Here is a 25,152-nt window from a genome sequence, read left to right as displayed (position 1 = left end):
AAATAATAGTCTTGAAAATCCACATATCCTGTTCACCAGCTAGACGTCTCTTCACTAAATTTGAATGAGCACATCTAGATTTCTTACCCTGCCAGATAAATGTAGAGAAAAGAGTCTGAAGTGATTGGAAAAATGTAGACGGAATTGGGATCGGGAGAGTTCTAAAAAAGTATAAAATTCGTGGAAGGTGAAGCATTTTAAATGCTGCCAAAAGGTCCCATCCATGAAAATTCATGGGATGCTAGTTTAGTGAGATTCTCTTGTAATGTAATTATATTGGAACAGTGATTTAGATGATTTAGATAATTGAATACCCAAATATTTAATTGTGTTTTCAGCCCATGCATAAGGACATTTTAAATGTTTAACCACTTCAGCCCCCGGACCATTTTGCTGGCCAAAGACCAGACCACTTTTTGCGATTCAGCACTGCATCAATTTAACTGACAATTGCGCGGTCATGCGATGTGGCTCCCAAACAAAATTGATGTCCTTTTTTTCCCACAAATAGAGCTTTCTTTTGGTGGTATTTGATCACCCCTGCGGTTTTTATTTTTTGCACTATAAACAAAAATAGAGTGACAATTTTGAAAAAAAACACCTTTTTTTTACTTTTTGTTATAATAAATATCCCCCAAAAATATGTTAAAAAAAAAAAAAAATTTCCCTCAGTTTAGGCCGATACGTATTCTTCTACATATTTTTGGTAAAAAAAATAAAATAAAAAATAAATAAAAATCGCAATAAGCGATTATTGATTGGTTTGCGCAAAAGTTATAGCGTTTACAAAATAGGGGATAGTTTTATGGCATTTTTATTAATAATTTTTTTTTTTACTAGTAATGGCAGCGATCAGCGATTTTTATTGTGACTACGACATTATGGCGAACACATCGGACATTTTTGACACATTTTTGGGACCAGTCATTTATACAGCAATCACTGCTATATAAATGCAGTGATTCCTGTGTAAATGACACTGGCAGTAAAGGGGTTAACCAGTGGGTGGCAGTGTAGGGGTTAAGTGTTCCTAGGGGTGTGTTACTAACTGTTGGGGGCTGGGCTTTCATTTAGTGAACACTGATCCCTGCTCCAATCACATGAAGCAGAGATCAGCGTCACTAGTTGCTAGGCAGAACGGGGAGATGCTGTTTACAACGGCATCTCTCTGTTCAGCTGCCCCGTGAGACGATTGCGGGTATGCCCGCGGCAATCGAGTCCACGGGACCCACGACCGGACTCAGGGGGGTCCCGACCAGCACGCCGCCATCGGCACACTCGCAATGGCAGGGCGGCATTAAAGATTGGACGTACCTGTACGCCAATATGCCTGCCCGTGCCATTCTCCCGACGTACATCGGCGTGCGCTGGTCGGGAACCGGTTAATGGTATGCTCATCAATCCCCAAGTTCAGTATACAAGATTTATTCGCATTAAGCCTAGAATAAGAAACTTTGCTGAACAGGTTTAGTGTTTTCTGGATTTCCGGTAAGGATTTCACAGGATCCGTAATCATGACAACAACATCATCTGCAAAGAGGTTGATTTTATGTTCTTGTTCGGCAATGGTAATTCCTAAAAAAAAATTGTTGGACCTAATACTCTCAGCTAGGGGTTCAATAACAAGGTTGAAAATCAAGGGGGATAAAGGGCATCCTCGTGTGCCATTTGTGATTGGGAATGGAAGGGATAGAGAATCTGCGGTATATACTCGAGCCGAGGGGACAGAGTACAGGGCTAATATTGCTTTATTTGACCTGTTAAGCCAAAGTTAGTCAGAACCAATGACAGGTAGCCCCAATGTACTCTATCAAACGCTTTTTCAGCGTCAAGCGATAGAAACAGGGATGGCGATTTGGTGAGGTCTACATGGTGTATTATATTTATCATTCTTCTAGTAGCATCCGATGCTTGTCTTCTTTTAGTGAAACCCAAATGATCTCTGTGTATAAAGAGAGGGTAACATATTATCTAATCTTTTGGCTATAAGTTTCGCATACATTTTTACATCTAAATTGAGTAGGGAAAAAGGTCTAAAGTTTTTAGGTAAAGATGGTTCTTTATCTGGTTTCGGAAGAGTTACTACAAGAGCATTCAGCATTTCAGTGGGAATTGATGAAGAATTGGCCACTAAATTATAAATGTCACATAGTAGAGGTGCTAGAGTATATTGAAATTTTTTAAAATATTCCCCAGTAAAGCCATCTGGACCAGGTTATTTCGAATTAGGGAGGATACGGATAGTTTGTAGAATTTCAGGGATAGTAAAGGGAGAAATAAGAAATTCGAATTGTTGTGGGAAATAGATGGAAGATCGACACTCTCCAGAAAGGTGTCAATCTCCTCCTGAGAAGGTTGATGGGTATCACCGTCATTCTTAACGTTATATAAATCATTGTAGTATGAGCTAAATGCATCAGCTATAGAAGAAGGTTTAAGTTATTTTAAAGCACCCCGTCCCTGTATGCTCGCACACAGAAGCGAACGCATAAACAAGTCCCGTCCACATATGAAAACGGTGTTCAAACCACACATGTGAGATATCGCTGCGAACATTAGAGCGAGAGCAATAATTCTAGCCCTAGACTTCCTCTGTAACTCAAAACATGTAACCAGTAAAAAAGAAAAAATTTAAAGTGTCGCCTATGGGGATTTTTAAGTACCGAAGTTCGGTGCCATTCCATGAGTGTGCGCAATTTTGAAGGGTGACATGTTAGGTATCTATTTACTCGGCATAACATAATTTTTCACATTATGCAAAAAAAATTGGGCTAACTTTAATGTTTTGCTTTTTTAAAGCGTTAAAATGTTTTTTTCCCCAAAAAAAAGTGTTAGAAAAATTGCTGCGCAATTACTGTGCGAGATAAAAAGTTACGGCCATCATTATGAATTTTACATGTAGGAGAGAATTGGCCTGGATGGGAATTGGTTAATGTGTTTTTATGAACGGCCAAAATGATTTTCCCAGTAATGAGTTTTCTACGTGCCAGAATATTTCCAGAACGACCAGCAGAGGGCAAATTTCATTCAAATATAAAGATTTCCCAGAATCCATAACATTACCCACACATGATAGTACGCAATGGTATAGGTGTTCCCTGATTCTTACAGTACACAATACTCTGTGATGGCATAAGTGTTCTCTGACTGTCACCTTATGCGATGTGATGGTATGTGTGTTCTTTGACTCTTACATAATACTCTGTGATGGTATATGCATTCTCTGACTAACATGTGACACTACGTGATTGTATATGATGTATGTGTGTGCTGTGCGTAGAACATGATGGCTGTTGGTGCAGAACATAAGTTCTATTTTGTACTGCATTACAACTATCTTATAACGTGTTCTGCCTTGTCCTGCTGGATATTAAATAAATGAAAATTTCTGCATTCCAGTGTGCAGCATTTGAAACAACATTAAAACAAGTAAAAGACAAATCACGTGTCACGCACCCCACCCCCCATCCATAACCTGTGACCTCAACACTGGACCCTTTAAGCAAAGATTTCTGATTTGTTCCCAGGAGTCGCACTGTACAGCTATTGAAGGGGGATTTAAACTACGGTTTTGTTTTGAGTTGATTTTTAAAGGGTAAAAACATCTCACATTGTTCATGCTAGAACTTTAAAGGGGAATTAGCCTTCATGGAGTATGTGGCCACCAATCCATGCCGTGGCATCAGGGCAGCCACCAGACTTTATGGGGCCCCTTACACAGCTTTAGGCCTGGAACCCCGCTGAGCCTGACCACCAAGTCCCTAAGCCTCCACCCCCCCCCCCCCCCCCACACACACACACACAAACACACACTTGTACAACAGCCCTTACTTGTACTGTGGTCCCCCTAGTCCCAGCTCTTGTTTTCACATGTGGCCAAGACACAGATGGCTCACATGAAGGGTGCACTTGCAGGAAATGGCCAGAGGTGGCAGCAAAGAGCCCGATGTGAGCTCAATGACACAGAGCAGCCGCTGCCGACACAAACACATACAGAAGCATTCACGGAGCTCCTCTGCACCCGCCCCTGCCTTCTCACATCTCTGCCAGTCAGCCATGTCCACCCTGATGCTTGGACCCTTTACAAGTGTAAGAGCTGTACCCCCCGATGGCTGCCCTGTGTGGCATGGCCAAATACTGTATAACGATACCTCCCAACTTAGATTACAAAAAGGCACATGTTATAGCACAATGTATGCAGGAAAGGGATGCACACCTGCCATGCCACCATTTACCGTATATACTCGAGTATAGGCCGACCCGAATATAAGCCGAGGCCCCCAATTTACCCCCAAAAAACTGGAAAACTTATTGACTCGTGTATAAGCCGAGGGTGAGACATGGCTGTCCATCCCTGTGTGTCCGTCCATCCCTGTGTGTGTGTCCATCCATCCATCCCTGTGTGTGTGTCCATCCATCCATCCATCCCTGTGTGTGTGTCCGTCCATCCATCCCTGTGTGTGTATCCATCCATCCATCCATCCCTGTGTGTGTGTGTGTGTGTATTCATCCATCCATCCATCCCTGTGTGTGTGTGTGTGTGTGTGTGTATCCATCCATCCATCCCTGTGTGTGTGTGTATCCATCCATCCGTGTGTGTGTGTATCCATCCATCCGTGTGTGTGTGTGTGTGTGTGTGTGTGTGTGTGTGTGTGTGTGTGTGTGTGTGTGTGTGTGTGTGTGTGTGTGTGTGTGTGTGCCGTGCAGCCTTGTGTGTGTGTCCAGCCTACCTGTGTCCCAAGGCTCCGTCCCGAGCCGCCGTCGTCCCGAGCCTCCTCCGTCCCGTGCCTCCTCCGTCCCGTGCCGTGCCTCCTCCGTCCCGTGCCGTGCCTCCTCCGTCCCGTGCCGTGCCGATGGATCGCCGCTCTTCTCGGCGGCCATTCTACAATTCAAAATTCCGCCTCCGCCTGTGATAGGCGGAACACTCAATTTCCCAGCAGCCTGTGTTCCGCCTATCACGGACATCCTCTCATACTCGTCCGTAGTATGAGAATGAGCGGATGTCCGTGATAGGCGGAACACTGACTGCTGGGAAATTCAGTGTTCCGCCTATCACAGGCGGAGGCGGAGAAGGAGGCGCGGCTTTTGAATTTTAATGTCCGCCGTCTGTCTGCTCGATACGCTGATCGAGCAGTCAGACAGCGGTGACTCGAGTATAAGCCGAGGGGGCACTTTCAGCCTCAAAAAAGAGGCTGAAAATCTCGGCTTATACTCGAGTATATACGGTATACAAAAAATAAATAAAAAAAAGTAAATAAGGATTACAATAAGTGGTTTTAAAGGCTCAATATTTTGTCTTAAAATGGTCGTAAAGCCTCAAAACCTTATGTGCTGCAGCTCCCTCCAGAACCTCCCCCTTTTCTTACCTGAGCCAGATCCGATCCAGCGATGTGTACAAGCACCGGCCAGGCTGTCTCCTCATTTGACAGATTGAAAGCAGGAGCTATTGGCTCCCACTGCTGACAAATTCAGTGACACAGGAGCAGGGGGTGGGGCTGAGTCCCACTGTCTGTGTCAATTGACACAGCAGTGGCACTCAGGAGCAAACCTGCATGGGTGCCCCCATGGTAAGTGGCTTTCCGTGGGGGCACACAAAACAAGGAGATCAGGGCTGCTCTGTGCAAAATTATTGCACAGAGCAGGTAAGTATAGGCATGTTTGTTTTTTGTTTTTTAATAAAAACCAACACACACACACACTTACAAAATGTTTACAACCCCTTTAAGGGTGAAAAACCTTCTGTACTGCAGCTCCCCTTCCAGACCCCCCCCCCCCCCTTTTTCTTGCCCGATCTGAACCAGCGATGTGCATGAGCGCAGTGGCTCCAGCCGTTGTCGCTCTCCTCATTGGACAGATTGAAAGCAGATCCTGCTGCTGTCAGTCACATCCTGTGAGTTCACAAGAATGCACGGGTGCCCCCATCGAAAACAGCTTTCCATGGGGGGCACCCAATGAAGAGGATGGGCCTGGAGCACCAGTGGGGGACCCCAGAAGAAGAGGATCAGGGCTGCTCTGTGCAAAACCCATCGCACAGAGCAGGTGAGTATAGGCCAAAAAACAAAACAAAAACACTTTGGCAGCGGTGCCCATTAAATCGGGGTTCCAGCCTAAAGTGGAACTTCCACTCATCAGAACCCTCCACCCCTCCGGTGTCACAGTTGGCACCTTTCAGGGTGGAGGGGGGGGTGCAGATACCTGTCTAAGACGGGTATTTGCACCCACTTCCAGGCATAGACTCCCACGGGAGTCTATGCCTCTTCCTGTCCCTGAGCGCTGTCTGCTGGGACACACATGGGTCCCAGAGACAGCGTGGACCATTCCTATTGCGCTGCGCAACTTGCGCATGCGCAGTAGGGAACAGGGAAGTGAATCCGCAACGCTTCGCTTCCCGATTCCCTCACCTAGAATGCCGGCGGCAGCAGCCGAGAGATCGATCGGCCTCGGCTGCCGACATCGCTGGATCCTGGGACAGGCGAGTCTCCATTTATTAAAAGTCAGCAGCTGCAGTATTTGTAGCTGCTGGCTTTTAATATTTATTTATTTTTTATTTTTTTACAGTGAAATCCCTCTTTAAGTTCAATGGGCAGGAGCGGTATATATTCTGCTCCTTCCCTGCTCAAAAGCTGCTTGCAGGTGTTTTTTTTAACGTTCTGCAAGCGCACCGCTTCAGTGTGAAAGCCAGAGAGACAGGGGAGACACTTTGCAGGCACTATTTTTAGCACTCTAGCGCCTGTTTAAGTGGTTGTAAACCCTTACAAACCACTTTGACCTACAGGTAAACCTAGATTAAGGCTTACCCGTAGGTCCAAGAAATATCTCCTAAACCTATACAGTTTAGGAGATATTTACTAAAAGACAGGCACCGCTGTCTATGGCGCATTCGCAGGCGCACCATCGCTGTTAGCAGCATGCCTCTGCTAACAGCGATATGCCATTAGTGGCGGCTCCCGTGCGCATGTGCAGAAGTGATGTCATCGCTGCTCCGCCGCTGTAAGTGGAGCAGCGATAACCGGAAGAAGATGGATGCTCCGTACTACAGGGGACAGCGGTGATATCGCTGTCTCCTGTGTCAGGTAAGTGACACATAATAGGCTACTATGCGATGCATAGTAGCCCATTATGCTTTACCTTTGCAGGGAGACAAAGAAGAAGTAAACCCATCAGGGTTTACTTCCTCTTTAAGCGCCTCAGTGTGAAAGGGGTCTAGGTGTAGACTTAGGGAAATGTAATGTACAAGTAGAAATATATACTGAGATATGAAAATTAGTGGACAGGCAGGATGTTTTCTTTCATCTCTTCTGCAGTCCACCCACCCTGTGCACATGCAGCTCACTGCACAAACTTGGCAATGCCGAAGCTGATGGGACTCCTGCACATGTGTGGGAGTGATGTCAACTAAGCTTGGCCAATGACAACATCTGACATTTGGGCAGCCGGTATCCGGATCTTCATTGCCGGCCGCCCAAACAAGTCAATGGGGATTGCATATCGTTGGATTGAAGGCGTGTATAGTTCCACTTTAAGTATCGTGGTCTATATATCACTCCAAAAAAAAAAAAAAAGGGGAGGGACGGAGGGATATTTTCCCAAAAGAGGAACAGTCCCTCCAAATAATATGAAGAGGCACTCCTCTTCCCATGACACCACACCATCACTAATAATAATGATAATGATGTTATAAAGGGGAGCTCCAAACAACTAAAGATTAAACATTCACTAATAATAACAAACAAACAAACATCGTCATCACTGACAATGACCTCTCAGAGAAATGAGCAGAGGTCCCATTGTATGGGATTATTATTCTGTAGAGATGGCCTTGCGGTTCGCCCGGTGGTCGGATCGCGGCGAATTTTGCGTGTTCGCTGTTTGCCCAGCAGACATATGCGTTTACATTGTGAAAGAACTTTGACCCATGATGACACATCCATCATGGGGTACAGGACAGCCAATTGAGAGATTTCAGCTTAATTGGACAATTGGACATTCCCCCTACCTTATAAATAGACCTGATCTGGTGGCCATTTTACATGCTTTTGTCAGTGTAGGGAGAGGTTGCTGTGTGGAGCAGGGACAGACTGTAGCGACACAAATCACTAGCTATTAGGTCCACAAAAGTCCTTTTAAGGACTGGTATAGGTGTACCGTATATAGGGTTCTGGTGCACTGCTGCTGACTGCTGTGCTGGTGATTGCTGAGTGCACTGCTGACCGATTCTGCAGCTGTCTTTTGTCAGTATAGGGAAATGACGCTTTGTGGAGCAGGGACAGTCAGTTTAATCACTAGCTATTACTATTAGGTCCACAAAGGTCCTTTTAAGGACTTGTATAGGTGTACAGTATATAGGGTTGTACACGTATAATATAACTTTCTTTCAAATTTAGAAAGCCTATTATACTTGATTGCTGACCGATTCTGCAGCTGTCTTTTATCAGTGTAGGGACTGAGGGACAGTCTGCAAATCACTAGCTACTAGGTCCACAAGGGTCCTTTTAAGGACTAGGTATAGGTGTACAGTATATAGGGTTCTGGTGCACTGCTACTGACTGCTGTGCTGCTGATTGCTGAGTGCACAGCTGACCGATTCTGCAGCTGTCTTTTATCAGTGTAGGGACTGACAGTCTGCAAATCACTAGCTACTAGGTCCACAAAGGTCCTTTTAAGGACTGGTATAGGTGTACTATTTGGTGTGCAGTATATAGGGGTGTAATACATTTATAAAATACTTGCACATATAGAAAGCATAGTATAGTGGATTTCCACTGTGCAGCATTGTGACTGCTGAGCGGTTCTGCAGCGATACTACAAAGAGTGACAAACGCAATAAAAAAAAAAAAGTATTATAACTGGTGTGATAGACCAGTGGCCCCCAAAAACGACAGATTGAAGCGGGGTGTTATATACCTTCTTCCACCTACATACTGCACTTCTCTAGAGACTTTTGTCACAGGGTCATTTAAAAAATGACAGGCAGAGGAAGAGGCAGGCCCTTCCGCAGGGGTGGTAGGGGTAGGGCAGGAGCAACAGGCTTGAGCCAAAGTGGAAAATTGCAGAAGGTGCGTGTGATTACGTCAAAGGACGCACCAGACTTGGCTGAGTGGCACACTCAGCCTTACTCTTCTGCACCCTCCTCATCCTCTCCACTCTCTGCTGTGTTCACCCCCAAAGACACTACCACCAACACCACCACATACCTTCCACTTGAGTCACAGGAATTATTTTCCGATCCATCACAAGACATTTCCGATGCGCAGCCATTCTTGGCATTGGATCAGGAAGAGGAGGTAGCGACAACCACCACTCAGCAGTCTGACGACAGTACCCAGATCAGCCCAAGGAGCTTGGTCCCCAATGTTGCTGCTTACTCTGAGATATAATTATAGCGGTGGGGAAGGTGACGTCGATGATGACGTGTCTAGTGATGTCACGTGGGTGCCCACAAGAGAGGAAGGGGAGTGGAGTGCAGAGGGAGATATGGACTAGAAGATAGGGAGGAGAAGCAGGCGGAACTTAGATTGCACACGAGGGACAAAGCACACTGCTAATGTATCAGGAGCGAGGCATCAACCATGTACGGTCACATCTGGCGCTCCCAGGATGCCGGCACATGGCTCCGCAGTGTGGGCTTTTTTTAACGTATCCGCTGCTGACAATAGTGTTGCCATCTGCAATCTTTGCAGTCAACGCATAAGTCGCGGTAAGCCCAACACTCACCTAGGGACAACCTCCTTAAGAAGGCACATGAGCTGCCATCACCGAGCCCAGTGGGAGCAACGAAACCCACAAAGCCACACTCCAGGCTCCCACCGTCCAGCCTAGTCTTCTACTTCTCCTCTCTCCTCACAATTGTCCTCCACTCCACCTTCCATCATGCCGTCCTCACGTTTTTCTGCAAAAAGGCAGGCTTCCGTGGGCCAAATGTTCGAGCGTAAAAAAATTATGACGCCAGATAACCCTCTTGCCCAACGGTTGACGGCTGGCTTGTCAGAACTGATAGCCCGCCAATAACTGCCATATAAACTCGTGGACTTGGAGGCCTTTCCAAAATTTGTGGCCATTGGAACACCACAATGGAAGGTCCCAGTAAGGAAGTATTTCTCACAGAAGGGCATCCCAGAGCTATATAGCCATGTTCAGTGGCAAGTGAATGTATCTCTGGCACACAGTGTCGGTGCCAAGATACATCTGACCACAGACACGTGGTCTAGCAAACATGAGCAGGGAAGGTATATAAAACTTTTACTGACCACTGGGTGAACCTTCTGACGGCCGTCAAGCATGTAACCCATGGCACCCGTATAGATTTGGTTTTACCGCCACGGATTGCATGCAGGCCTGCCTCTTCTCCTCCTCCTACTCCATCCTCCTCCTCGGCTGACTCCTCCTTTTCCGCTGCGCTGCCCAAGAGCCCCAGAACCTATTCGACATGCCAGGTAAGACGTTGCCATGCTGTGCTGTGTCTGTTGTGCCTGGAAGCCAAAAGCCACACTGGCCCTGCACTCTCAGCTTTGTGTTCACAGGCAGATCAGTGGCCAACACCGCTCAATTTGACAGTTGGTAAAGTGGTGTGTGACAACGGGGCCAATCTGCTTAGCACATTGAAACAGGGCAAAATTACACACGTGCCATGCATGGCACATGTCTTAAACTTGGTCGTGCAGTGATTCATTGTCCAATACCCTGGGGTCCAGGACATCTTGCGGCAGGCAAGGAAAATCTCGTCCCATTTCAGAAGATCTTGCACGGCCATTGCTCGCCTTGCTGACATTCAAAGGCGACACAATCTGCCGGTCAGACGTCTTATTTGCGATTGCCCGACGCGATGGAACTCAACCTTCTATATGCTTGATAACTGTACGTTTCTGCTGGAGCAGCCTAACGACTACCTGTACGAACTCTGCGGCAGAACAGGTTCTGGGGAGCTTGTTTTTTTTTTTTTTCACTGCGCCAGTGGCTGCTCATGCGCGACGCATGCAGACTTGTGCGGCCATTTGAGGAGATCCCCAAACTGGTCAGTCGCAGTCATGGCGCCATCAGTGACATGGTACCTTATGCCTTCTTTATGGAGCATGCATTGCGTTGTCATTGATCAAGCCGTGGAGGAACAGGAGCAGGAAGATGAGGAAGTTGCAATGCTGGATGAATTCCCAGGGGGGGCTACTCTGAGACAAGTCAACAACAGGAGTCTGAAGAGGAGTCAGAGGAGGATGGTGCCGGGGCGGATGAGGAGGAACAAGAAGAGCATGCTTTAAACCTTTCTGGGATCCCTGTTGTTGTGCGTGGATGGGGAGAGGAGAACGAGGAGGGCGACATTATCCTGGATGATGAGCAGGAGCCAGGTCACCACACCATTTCCAGTTTAGTGCAAATGGGGGCCTTCATGCTCCAGTGTTTTAACAGGGACCCCCGTATAAAATGCATAAAGGTCAAGGACCAGTACTGGATTGCAACGTACTTAGACCCCCGGTACAAACACAAAAAGGCGGAAATTTTACTACCATCACAGAGGGCTGTCAGAATGGAGCACTTCCAGGCCTTGCTTTGAGAAAGGCTGCATTCTGCTTTTGCGTGTGCTGGCAGAGGAGGAATTCCCACTCCCAGAGAAAGAGTTGCGGGTACCAATCCAACAGCGCCTGCAAGAAGAGGACGGTTTGAAGATGTGTTGGTGACTTCTGATATGAGGTCATTCTTTCAGCTGATCCATCGACAGGTCTCATCCGGATCCAGCATCAGGGAACACCTAGATTGACAGGTGTCCGACTACATCGGGTTAACGGCCGATGTGGACGCTGTGAGGAGTGATGAACCCCTGGACTACTGGGTGGGCAGGCTTGACCTCTGGCCAGAGCTTGCCCAATTTGCAATCGAACTGTTGGCTTGCCCCTCGTCCAGTGTCCTGTCCGAAAGGACGTTCAGCGCAGCAGGGGGGATCGTGACCGTTAAGCGCACTCGCCTAGCTCACGACAGTGTTGACTACCTCACATTTATAAAAATGAATGAGGCATGGATCTCGGAGGAATTCAACACATGTGACCAGTAGGCCATGTATATGCATAACTCTATAAACAATTTTTTTTATTCGAGCACACGGACCATTTTTTCTACCTTTGGCTCACTTCCTTGTACAAGAAAGCACACCATACTATATGCCCGTACCCTCCTGTTTGAAGAGGATGAGCGGCGTCATATTTCTGGGTCCCGAAGCGAGTTGCTGGTATCAGTGCTCTCTATCTCTGTGCTGGTGTCAGTACTCTCTCTCTCTGTGTGTTGGTGTCAGTGCTCTCTCTCTCTATTTCGGTCCTGGTGTCAGTGCTCTCAGTGCTGGTGTCAGTGAGGGAGATAGCAGCGGAGAAGCCAATCAGCAGGCAGTGCCAGCACCATGGCTGATGATCAGCACTGGACTGGCACCTCCGGACCACCGCAGTGGAGCCCTGCATAGGTGGGGGTAAGGGCCGGGCAGAGGGAGGGGCTCAAGCACAGGTTGGCACACTGGGACACTGGCACAGGACTGCGCTGCCCTGACTGTGGCACTGATCATCTCCTGCACCCCCATAGCCTGCCCTGATCTTGCCTCTCCTCCATGGCCTTCATGCGCTCCTGAATTGTCAAAATTTCACAGATAAAAAAAAAGAATGCTTGTCGTTGTCGATCCCAGATTCACTTAATACTTTTGTTATGTCAGTGTCCATGTGGTGGGACTATGTGTGCACAGCTAGTAAGTATTTTGTGGCTGAAAATATGACCTGTAGGTTTTTAAGGTTCGCCTGCCATTAAAGTCAATGGGGCCCGCCGCAAACTTTGCCGTTTGCGAAACGTCCCGTCGGAAGTTCCTCCATCACTATTATTCTTTATTATCCTGATGTTTAGGACTATTACTGCTAATAATAACAATATACTCTTCCAGTATATGAAGTATAATACAGATAAGAGTATCACTATAATATTTTATATACTGAAGAGTCCCTTGTATAATTATTCATAATATTATTCGTATTGTACTTTATATACTGTGAGAACCTATTATTTCTCATATACTATGAGAAGCTCTTCCAGCATAGGAGATGTTCATCATCACTATTAATAATAATAATAATATTATAAACTCATATACTGGAAGAGATTATTTTTATAAGCTCTTCCAGTATATGATCTAATATTATAACGAAAGGGCACATTATTAACAATAATAGAGTTGCACTGATACAACTTTTTTAAGACCGAGTACAAGTACCAATACTTTTTTTCAAGTATTTGCCAATACCAATTACCTATACTTTTTTTATGTCATGTGACAGTGGCACTAATACACAGCACTGATGAGTTGTGGTCTGTGTCAGTAATTTTTATTTTTTATTACAATTTATATATTTTTTGTTATTTTTTTTTTGTTTAAATCAGCCCTGTTGGGGGCTTTGGTGAGAGACATCTCCCCTTTGAGACAGAGAAAGGAATTGACGACAGATTCCCCAGTCCTTTTCTCAGCAGCCTCAGCTGCACTAAAAAGGTACTTAGGTGTTTGGTTTGAACCTATTAGGATGATACTTCTGTGTTGCAGCCTCTGCAGGTTGCAATCTAAACTTTAAAAAGCCAAAAGTTACAAAATGATGGGAATTAAAGATGCACTGTCTTGGTGTGCCCGTAATCAGTCCAGCCCCTATGATATGGGTGTGCTACTGTACTACACCCTCTGCATGAATGCCTTGTGTTTAGTCTTGAACCCCACGTATTTGGTAGAAAAAAAAAAAAAAAAAAAAGGAAAATGTGAATTAGACCTTAATGCAGATGGTGTAAGGCTAGTTTCACACCGAGGCACTGGGTGCACTGGCTGTAAAGCGGCGCTATATTTAGCGGTGCTTTACTGTCGTTTTAGCTGCGCTTTTCGGCCGCTAGCGGGGCAGTTTTAACCCCTGCTAGCGTCCAAAAAAGGGTTAAAACCGCCTGCAATGCGCCACTGCAGCGGCGCTTTACAGGCGGGTTTGGAGCGCTGCCCCATTGTTTTCAATGGGAAGGGGCGTTTTAGGAGTGGAAAATACACCGCTCCAAAGATGCGGCTTGCAGGACATTTTTCAGCGTCCTGCAAGCGCACCGCTCCAGTGTGAAAGCCCGAGGAGAGACAGCAGCGGTTGTTTGAGGGTGCTTTGCAGGCGCTATTTTTAGCACTCTAGCGCCTGCAAAGCGCCTCAGTGTGAAAGGGGCCTAAGGGTTATACCCTCAGCCTATCTGGGGTGTAAAGTGGTAAAAATAAATTAAAATAAAATGTGTTCGTCAATAAAACTAATCTATAAAACGTACTGCACAATGTCTGTGAGAAAATAACAAAAGAGTGCTAATGTGAGTTAGATAAGTGCTGGTGCAATAATTTTGTTAGGATTGTTATGCCATACGTTACATCCTCTGGCAGGTGTTCTCATAAAAATTTATATTACAGCCAGTCAATAAAATTTTACCCAAAAGATTAAATGCCTACACTATGGTGATTATAATTAACTTGGCAACGTAAATAATGAGATAAATATATACAAATTGCTTACACAAATATAAAAGTCCAGAAACAAAATGACTAGTGCTCAAAAAGTGTCCAGTGCTTGCTGAGAGCTAATTTTTCAAAAAACGTCTTGTTTAGATGACAGCTGGTGTTGGTGATTCTTATCTGTGCCCCTATTATGAATGCTTTCACCAAATAGCCTCACACACCCCCCCCCTCCCCCGGGGGTACTGCGCAGTCACAGCATGTGACACTGTGTAGCAATCCTTGGACACCTGATGCGTACTACAAATGGATGTCATCAGAATCCTAACCACGGCTCACTGGAAGTGACGCAAAGATGTTCATAACTCCGCCTGGGGCCAAGGAAAGGGTTAATAGAACACGAAAAGCTCCAAAGAGCTTTGCAGGCACTCTGGCAGCGGTGCCCATCCATTTCAATGAGCAGGGGTGGTGGAGGAACAATGTATCCTCCACCGCACCAAAGATGCTACTTGCAGGACTTTTTCTAATGTCCTGTAAGCGCAATCGCCTCAGTCTGAAAGCACACTAAAAGGCTCTCACACTGGGGCTGCAGGGGAGGCATTTTTCAAGTGCTATTTTTAGCCCAAAAGAGCCTGAAAATACGCCTCAGTGTGAAAGGGGTCTTAAAAGGAGGAGAATTATACAAAAAAAATGTATTTTCGTTAAACTCACAAGTGCCTCTTTTTTACCACTACTATTTCTTTACATTGGCTTTTGAAATTTACAAATGCAGCAATTTTTTAAATTGAATAAAAGGTTAAGCAACGCAGGCAGTTGTGTGGTGCTCTGGTCTTTTAATGGTTAACCCTGGAGGTGCCATATTGCCTACAAGCTGTCAAATGCCTATAAAAAAGCGATTCACTGCAAATTGCTTTTCGTAGTAAAGCAACGTGTGTAAACAAGCCCTAAAACATTAAAAAAGGCTGCGTTTACACATCTGTGGTAAATCACTTTTCAGAGGCATTTGACAGGCAGTCAAAAGGTGAATTTAAAAAAACAAACAAACACACATACAATACTACACCTTAAAAAATGAAGACCATAGCAGAGTAAAAATCTGAGCAGCAAATCACAAATATTAAAGTGCAAAGTGTACTTGGACTGAAAGTGCACTTGGAAGTGCAGGCACTGTAAATCTGAGGGGTAGCTCTGCTGATTTTATTATCCAATCATGTGCAAGCTAAAATGCTGGTTTTTATTTTCCTTGCATGTCCCCCTCAGATCTATAGTGACTGCACTTCCAATTGCACTTTCTGTACAATTTCAAGTGCCCTTTGCACTTGTAGTGCAAAGTGGATTTGCCTTTAGTAAATAACCCCCCTTGTATTTTAAATGGAAACTTATATGTTTATCAGTACAATGTTGGAGAATAGACATGTGAAAATATTAGAAATGTATGCAAGAAGATGATCAATCACACAATATCCATCCAACCTGCTTGCTGTCTGTCACTTCCCTGGCCCATGAACATGTACGCTTTGCTCAGCCAATGTTACATCTTTATGTCTATGGAAGAGGGAGGAGCTGCAAGACATTCCCTGTGCAGGTTTATGGAGGAGGAAAGAATTATCTGATGGTGCTAAAGCCAAGACCGTCTGATCTGGTAATTGTCATCTAATGTCTGTAAGTACCTTAGGTCCTGCTAGTGAAACAATTGCCTCTGTTCTCTGCCTCTGGCCTGGTTGCTGTGAGAGGTAGTAGTCCTTCCTTCCCTCCTTCACTTTTTATCATTGCTACAAGCAAGACCTGTTCAGAGAAATATATAAAATATGTTAGAACAAGAAAATCACTGGGATGTCTCCTTGTACTTAGTACCATACATTTTGTGAGTGTTGGTAAAGATCTTCTGAATTACTGACCATAAGCCCAACAATGGTGTGTACATATTGCAGGGAATTGTAGTGAGTGTGACCTCCTAGGAGCTGAGAATTGTTCATCACTAATTATTACAGCTGAGACCCAGAGCAGGTCTGGAGAACACTGGCAGTAAGTATTAAAAACATGCACTGTTTGTTTGAACTTATTGTTTCTTGTAAGTGGATTTCCTTACATCTGATGCATTGAAAAAAATTGAGGTATAATCAAATAGTTACATTTGGACACTCTTGAAAAATATTAATACAGGGAAGATAAAAACTGGAGATGAAAAATAGTTTGGTACAATCTATTCTGTGCACACACTTGTAAAATTAACACTCAATGTGACCTGAGATTTTCACATCTGAAAGATTACTCCTTTTAGCTGAAATTGATTTATAAGAATTCCAAACACGGGTTAAACGCAGATATCAGGCTCAGTTCACACTAGAAGCGGAGAAGTGCAAATCTGCACCGCATCTAAATTGCAAACCTATTCATGCAAACTGATTGTGGAGTGTATGTTAACAACACCCCACAATCCGTTTAAAAAATGCAGCTTAATTTGCAGAATCGAATTGCATGGTTGTGAACACCCATGTGATCCGATTCTGGTGCGGACCAAAAAAAAGTTTCCTACACAAGTTCGGTCTGAATGCAATGCAAATTCAGCCATACAGTTTGGCTGAAATTTGCATCGCATGTGATCTGCACAGCAGAATTAAATGCGATGTCTGGCATTGTACTAGTGTGAACCGGCCCTTATTGCAATGTGTGTATGGCTACTTTGAAATTAATTTTGAACAGCACCTGATGAACACAATACACTGCAGATTGCACATGTTAATGATCTGTGCGCTGCATTAAAGAAAGTGTAGTACACAGCATCTGTGTTGCTTTTAGGCTTATGTAAAATCTAGCCACGTTTCTTATTTTACCAAAAGAGTAGTTGACGCTTGGAATACACGTCCAGTGAAAACATGGATCTATACTAAAAAAAATGAATGGGGCACTTGGTCCTTTTTCTGCCATTACTAGTCTATGTTAGAGTCTGTAAATGCGTGCTCATAAATGCAACACAGGTGTGAACCTGTCTCTTGCTGTGTATCATAAACAATTGTCATATTTTTAATAAAAAATCCTCGGTAGACTCTCTGTTAAAAAAAAAAAAAAAAAAGCCTTGGTTTCATTTAATTCCTGCTGATCTCTGATATCCGCTTCCTATGTACATGCGCTCCAACACTGGTTGCATGGCATTTCTCACGGCTGGTTTCCTAATGGTAAGGCCGTGTTTTTATGTGTTTTTTAGCATTTTACTTTTTGGTTCTCATAATTTATTTATTTTTATTTTTTTCCTTTTCCTCAAAAGTTTGGACTCTTTCATTGATTATTGTACTTTTAATATGACCATGGAATGCGACTTCTGGGAGCAGTGATAGTACAGTCCACCTTTATTTCACTTGTCTACCCTAAGTGGGCTACCAACTGGAGGTGATTGTAAAGGCCCATACTCACGATCTGACTTTTTGACAACAAACATGCAAATTAGCTGTTTCTAAGGCAACATCTGACCGTGTGTACGCTCCATTGGACAAACTTTTTTGTTTTTCATCGGACTTTTGTTGTCTGTGCGAACGGACAAACTTTCCAGCAACAAAAGTCTGATTGAGCAAAGGTCGATCACGTGTACAGGAAACCATAGGACTTTTGTACAAATTAAGCCTCATACACACGATAGGACTTTGTACAAACTTTCCCTTGGATTTTTGTACAAAGGGCGTCGGCCCTGAACTTGTATTGCATACACACAGCAGGACTTTTTCAGCCAACTTTCACCAAATCATGTGGTTTTTCTGCTCTTTACCGCCACCTTTGGTCAACTTCTGTATTGTTGTCTGATCTTTTGCATTGGTTCTGAGCATGCCTGTTTGCACTTTGTACAAAAGTCCTATGGTTTTCTGTACACACGATCAGACTTTGCTCCATCGGACTTTTGTTGCCAGAAAGTTTGTCCGTTCGCACAGCCAACAAAAGTCAGATGAAAACCAAAAAAGTTTGTCCGATGGAGCGTACACACAGTCGGATGTTGCTCCAAAACAGCTAATTTGCATGTTTGTTGTCAAAAAGTCTGATCGTGTGTATGGGCCTTTACAAACACGCATGCTCAGAACCAATGCAAAAGATCAGACAACAAAACAGAAGTTGACCAAAGGTGGCAGTAAGGAGCAGAAAAACCACGCGATTTGGTGAAAGTTGGCTGAAAAAGTCCTGCCGTGTGTATGCAATACAAGTTCACTGCCGATGCCCTTTGTACAAAAATCCACGGGAAAGTTTGTACAAAGTACGATCGTGTGTATGAGGCTTAAATCCCCTATGCGCATGCGCCACTGCAGTCAGCGGCTCATTGCGAGGGGAATATCTCCTAAACCATACAGGTTTAGAAGATATATTTTTATTTTTTTTTACCTACAGGTAAGCCTTATTATAGGCTTATCTGTAGGTAAAAGTAGAAAAAAACACTATACAACCGCTTTAATGCATATATGAACTGAACTCAACTGTATGTTATGCTATGGGCCCATGCACACAGATGTTCTTAGCTCCAAAATCTGTGCCCACTGTCCTGTGTATGGATTGTATTACACTGTACATGTGTAAACATTTACGTACGTACAGTGTTTAGTATAAATATACAATTTGCCCTGAGTACTGAAGACCCGACCCTAGGTGGCAGGAGCTAGCAAAAGGGTACATTTGTGCTGTATCCTGTAGCATGTCATGTCCGTACAAATATGAGTACTTGCTGCCAGCAAGATGCTACATGAACTGGATCTGTGTATATGTGCCCTTATGGCCAGTTCACAGCACATGCAGTCCAGTGCATTTTTCTCTGCATCAAAAAGGCATGTAAAATAGGTTATTTGATTTCTAAGGGCATAGTTCACACACCAGTGCAGTCAATTGCATGGCTTTCCAGTTCCAGAAAAAAAGTAGAACATGCTGCATTCTTCCTGCAGTGCACTATACTGGAACACAGTAAAACCCATCAAAAATGCATCTAAAACGCACTAGACCCCAGTACAGTGAAAAAAGAAAAACAGGAAAAAGCACCTCGAATGCATCTGGTAATGCAACAAAAACGCACCAAAAACTTGTTAAAAACGCGAATGCAGAAATGCATCGGAAAATGATCTGGAGTGGGTTTTTGTGGTGTGAATCAGCTCTCAGGCCAGGGGTGCTCAACCTTTGGAAAAGCGAGGGCCACTTAAAGCGGAGTTCCACCCAAAAATGGAACTTCCACTTTAAGTGATGGTGATCCCCTGACATGCCACATTTGGCAAGTCATATATATTTTTTTTCTAAGGGGGGAGGCGGATAACCTAGAGGCATCCAGCTCTCACTTCCTCCCCGGGGTCCATGGCGCTTGAAGGAAGTTCACCTCTCCCTCCTGCAATCTTCTGGGACAAGTCACAGGTCCCAGAAGATTGCCCGGCCATTCACAGTGTGCAGAGCATGCCCGGCTATGAAGCCACAGCCAGGCGCTCACAGTTACATTGCCGGTGCTGTAGAGAGGACGGGGAGAGGAGCGGGGCTTCGTTCGCCGACATCGCTGGACCGTGGGACGGGTGAGTGCCTGTTTATTAAAAGTCAGCAGCTACACGTTTTGCTGACTTTTAAATAGATGGATAAATGGATCACTTTCAGTGATTTGGCAACGGGTCATGGGCCACAATCAAATGAAAGGATTCAGTTTATATTTTTTTTATTTTGAATCGCATAATGAACGTTTTTTTCCCCCCTATAGCCACTGAATGCCGGTAGGAGAGAGTGGAGGAGAAGCCAAATTTCAGCAATTTCAGGGACCTGGCCTGCAGTGTTGTTGGGCCTTAGCACTGAGGCAGTGGCTTTTTTTTTTTCCTGACCCCCCGATCAGCTAAAAGTGGTGATCCCTACTACACAATAGAGCAATTGACTCCCTATGGTGTGAGCTACACAAGAAGCATACCATAGCTCACATAATTGGAGCATTTTGTGTTAATTATTACGTAATCTCTACAATAAACAACTTATTTTACACAACAGGTGGGCATTTGTTCTCTCCCTTTATTGATTGATTGCTACACTTACCACCTAATTGTATTAGTGGAATGGAAAATTACCTATAGAGTCATGTAGGGGTGGCTGGGGTCTGTGGGATTGTGAACAATAAGGATGAGAGGAGGGGTATTGGCTAAACTGATTTCACCCTGAAATTACAGATTTCACTCATTCTGCTACTTGGTAAACCCTGGAGGGGTTGGCCTTCACTGAGGCATATGTGTGATGTGTGGGCATTAAGACCCACCCTCCCTGATGTCACACGTGTGTGTGTATATTATGTTTGGGGGTTTTAACTAATCTTCAGGTTTAAAATGATTTTTCAAATGTGTGTGTAAAAATGGCAGTGGCAGCAAAAAAGTTAAAGTTCATTGTACCCATAAAAACACCAAATGCCACCTTCATTTGACCTTTTGGCATTGACACTGATGCATTTTGTTCATTTGTAGAAATCAATATTTGGCATGTCCCAAGCTCCATGTCCCAAAGGCAGATTGGTACACAGATCTGAGTATAAGGTCCCACTATACCCTGCAAAGCCATTTATAAACTCTCCCTTATGCTGCATGAGGTATTTGACCGTCGTGGATTTTCTATATCTATAACTAAAGGCACATTTTTTTTTTTTTTTATGTTTTGGATAGCTTGGAGAGGGATTAGAATACCTTCCAGGTTTTTTTTTTTGCTGATTGTGCCTCTGTTACATTGATTCAGAGCCAGTTCACGCCATAGAGATGCTTTTCTGCATGCGCTTTTGTGACACATTCCGGTGTCTCCCCCACCACCCCCCCCCCCCGCGCTTTTTTCTTCACCTTAAAGAGGAACTGCAGTCTGCGCACCTCATTTTTAATTAAAACGTCTTTGCCACTCTGAAGCTTCCCTCCAACCAATTTACATATTATTTTATATATACCGTGATTCTGTACTTGCTAATATGCTGCAGAAATCTCCCTTCACTAAGTCTGGCTGCAGCCATTTTAACTGTGGGCAGCTGAAGCTGCTGCCAGTTCCCTTCCTGGATTTACACAGGCACACCTCCAGCTCTGCAGCTCTCATTGGCCTTCTTATGACTCAGCCCCCCTGCCTTCCTGGCATATTCTCAGGAGAGTGAGAGAGAGCTGTGCATGATGCATACCTCACAACTTTTTGAGATGGGAATGAAGAACACCTATCGGCAAAAGTGTGCAGGCATAGGTCACTCCCCTGGCCATGCTCCCTTAACCGCTTGCCGCCTGCACTATAGCAGAAGGACAGCGGCAAAGTGGTTTCAAAATCCTGACCGGGCGTCAATCCTCAGGATTTTGAGCCGCTGCGTGCCCCTGGGGGTGCGCATCGCGGCGATCGTTATTGCGGGGTATCGGTCTGACACCCCGCAACTACGATCTCGGTAAAGAGTCTCAGACGGAGACTCTTTACCACGTGATCAGCCATGCCCAATCACGGCTGATCACAGTGTAAATAGGAAGAGCTGGTGATCGGCTTTTCCTCACTCGCATCTGTCAGATGTGAGTAGAGGAGAGACGACCGGCTGCTCCTCTGACAGGGGGGGTCTGTGCTGATCAATTATCAGTGCAGCCCCCCCCCCCCCCCCCGAGGATGCCCACACTGGACCACCAGGGACGTCACCAGACCACCAGGGATGCCCAGCACTAGGTATGCCACCCTAGACCACCAGGGATGTCAGTCAGTGCCCACAATGGATGCCAATCAGTGCCCACAATGGGTATCACTGGCATCCATCAGTACAATATAATACAATAGAATGTCGCCTATCCATGCCCATCTGTGCCGCCTATCCATGCCCATCTGTGCCACCTAGCCATGCCAATACGTGTCAATTTGTGCCACCATCAATGCCACCTCGTCGGTGCCACCTCATCGGTGCCCATCAGTGCCGCCTTATCAGCGCCCATCAGTGCCCATCAGTGAAGAAGAAAACTTATTTACAAAGCTTTGAAAATGAAACAAAAAAAAACATATTTTTTTTCAAAATTTTCGCCAAAAGAAAGCTCTATTTGTGGGAAAAAAATGATAAAAATTTTATTTGGGTACAGTGTAGCATGACCGCGCAATTGTCATTCAAAGTGCGACAGCGCTGAAAGCTCAAAATTGGTCTGGGCAGGAAGGTGTTTAAGTGCCTGGTATTGAAGTGGTTAAAGGAGAATTGTACAAAAAAAAAAACAAGATTGCTTAAACCCACTAGTGCTTTTTTTTAACCACTACTATTCCTTTATATTGGCTTTTAAAATTTACAAATGCAGCAATTTAGAATTTGCATGAAAGATTTAGCGCTGGGAAACACTTTTTGAAAGATAAAAAGTGCATTTTATATACCACTATATAGATCAGACCAAAAGGAGGGACAAATTTAGAGGGAAGAGGGACAGAGGGACACTTCCTCGAAATCAGGGACAGTTGGGAGCTGTGCATGATGTCATAAGTTTAGGCTAATCACCAGACAAGAAAGAGGAAGTGGGTTGTTTAACTGCATACCGACCAGTTGCCGCAGTTGTACTGTGGCAGCATGGTTTGGCTGTGCAAATCGCCGTTATGCTATGTCAGTAGCATTAACGGCCACTAGGGGGCATGTGTGCTCCCCAAGCCGTTGCGAGTGCCCGGCGGTCTTGATCGCCGCCGGGCTCCCGTGATCGCTCGGAGCACACGGAGAACCGGCACACACAGTTTCCTGTTCTCTGAGCAGCGAACTGACAGATCGTCTGTCCACACAGAGTATGGACAGCGATCTGTTAGTTTCCCTGCATGGTCCCATGCCCCCTTCAGTTAGAACACTCCCTAGGATACATATTAACCCCTCCCCTGCTCCCTGGCGTTAACCCCTTCACTGCCAGTGACATTTTTACAGTAATCAATGCAATTTTAATCGCATATTGGCGTACAGGTACATCAAATCTTTAATGCCGCCCTCCTATCGCGAGCGCGCTGCGCTCGCGTGCTGGTCGGGACCCCTGTGAGTCCGGTCGCGGGTCCTGCAGACTCGATCAATGCAGGCATACCCACGATCCTCTCATGAGGCGGCTGAATGGAGAGATGTCGTTGTAAACAGCATCTCCCGGTTCTACCTAGCAACTAGTGACGCTGATCTCTGCTCCATGTGATTGGAGCAGAGATCAGTGTTCAGTGTTAAATGAAAGCCCAGCCCCCCACAGTTAGTAACACGCCCCTAGGAACACTTAACCCCTACACTGCCACCTACTGGTTAACCCCTTCACAGTGTCATTTACACAGGATTGCTGTATAAATGACAATGGTCCCAAAAACGTGTCAAAAATGTCCGATGTGTCCGCCATAATGTCGCAGTCACAATAAAAATTGCTCATCGTCGCCATTACTTGTAAAAAAATAAAATAAAAAAATGCCATAAAACTATCCCCTATTTTGTAAACGCTATAAATTTGGTGCAAACCAATCAATAATCGCTTATTGCGATTTTTTTTTTTTTTTTTTTTTTTTTTTTTACCAAAAATATGTAGAAGAATACGTATCGGCCTAAACTGAGGGAAATTTTTTATTTTTTTTATATATTTTTGGGGGATATTTATAACAAAAAGTAAAAAATAATGCGTTGGGAAATCACCGGGGAAATCGGGACTGACATGCGGAAGTGAAACATTCAGCTGAACTCAGACAGCTTCATTCCCGCAGTTCAGTGTGAACCTGGGCTAACCGCGTTCCAGTACAGTTCAGTGCAGAGAAAATGCAGCATATTCTACTTTTTTTCTGGAACTGACCGCACTGGTGTGAACTATGCAATTGAACACCAAATAACCTACTATTCATGCGTTTTTGATGCAGAAAAAAAACCTCACTGGATCACACGTGGTGTGACCCGGCCCTCACCTGCCCTATGTGTCCTGTTTACCGTTATTTCTAAAAGTGAATGAAAATCCCAAATTTTGAGTTGTCACCGGAACAGTAATGGAAGAGAAGTCTTCCAATGGAGACACCCTGGTTCCCCTCACTTTGGAGGAATTTCCTCTCACTTCCTGTGTTGGCTATTGGACAAAAAGTGAAGGAAAATCTCCCCAATGGGACACAAATGGCAAAAAATAACCCTCCCTTACTTTATCCCCCCCCCCCCCCAAAAAAAGTTCTACTTTAAAAGAAAAAAAAAATACCTTTTGATAATGCAGTTATCGTGTCTCATAGCCAAATGAGGAAGTGAGAGGAGTGTTGTTTGTAGAGAGCAGGGTCTGCCTGGTGATTCTGGAAACATCCTGGGCTCTATGTCCTGGGATTGGTTACCTGTGGAGAGTGAGCAGCCAGCTGGTGTCCTCTCAGCCAATCCCAGTACAGGATCTGGAAGGCGGGAATTTCTGAGGTAAGGCTGTGGCCTGGAGTTGTGAGGTGAGTGGGGAACCTCCCATTGTAGTGGCCCACCTGGGCTGAGGTGGACAATGGGCCCCGGGTTGGTGCTCTCACAGTCCCTTAGGACAGGAATGGCAGCGCCTTGGTGTGAAATGATGGATTGTTCTGACAAGGTTTGATGTACCTGCAATGCCACAGTTAGCCCTGCTGAGCCCAAAATACATGTTTTTAACCACTTCAATACCGGGCACTTTCCCCCCTTCCTGCCCAGACCAATTTTCAGCTTTCAGCGCTGTCACATTTTTAATGATAATTGCGTAGTAATGCGACGCTGTACCCAAACAACATTTTTAGAAGTTTGT

At 44.9% G+C, this 25,152-nt stretch overlaps 1 protein-coding gene across 2 annotated transcripts in view; it reads right to left on the bottom strand.

Annotated features, from left to right (window-relative positions):
• The window catches only part of KCNJ5 (potassium inwardly rectifying channel subfamily J member 5), a 244,474-nt gene extending 219,802 nt beyond the window's left edge, over nucleotides 1-24,672 (bottom strand). Inside the window, exons 1-2 of one of the 2 annotated variants that reach the window (XM_077457858.1) lie at nucleotides 24,601-24,672; nucleotides 16,141-16,255 (exon numbers count right to left, since the gene is read on the bottom strand). The gene's annotated coding sequence lies outside the window, so the exon portion shown is untranslated. Of the gene's footprint in view, nucleotides 1-16,140; nucleotides 16,256-16,368; nucleotides 16,434-24,600 lie in introns of those variants that run through there. The other variant, XM_077457856.1, reaches the window with a different exon arrangement.
• Nucleotides 24,673-25,152: the final 480 nt, after the last annotated feature.

The sequence above is a fragment of the Lithobates pipiens genome, unplaced genomic scaffold (assembly GCF_037356315.1).
Source record: "Lithobates pipiens isolate NorthernLeopardFrog02 unplaced genomic scaffold, aLitPip1_a1.2 Scaffold_27, whole genome shotgun sequence".
NCBI classification, from domain to species: Eukaryota; Metazoa; Chordata; class Amphibia; order Anura; family Ranidae; genus Lithobates; species Lithobates pipiens.
Note: the sequence above shows the minus strand (reverse complement) of the source record. Positions and strands in the feature narration are given on the sequence as shown.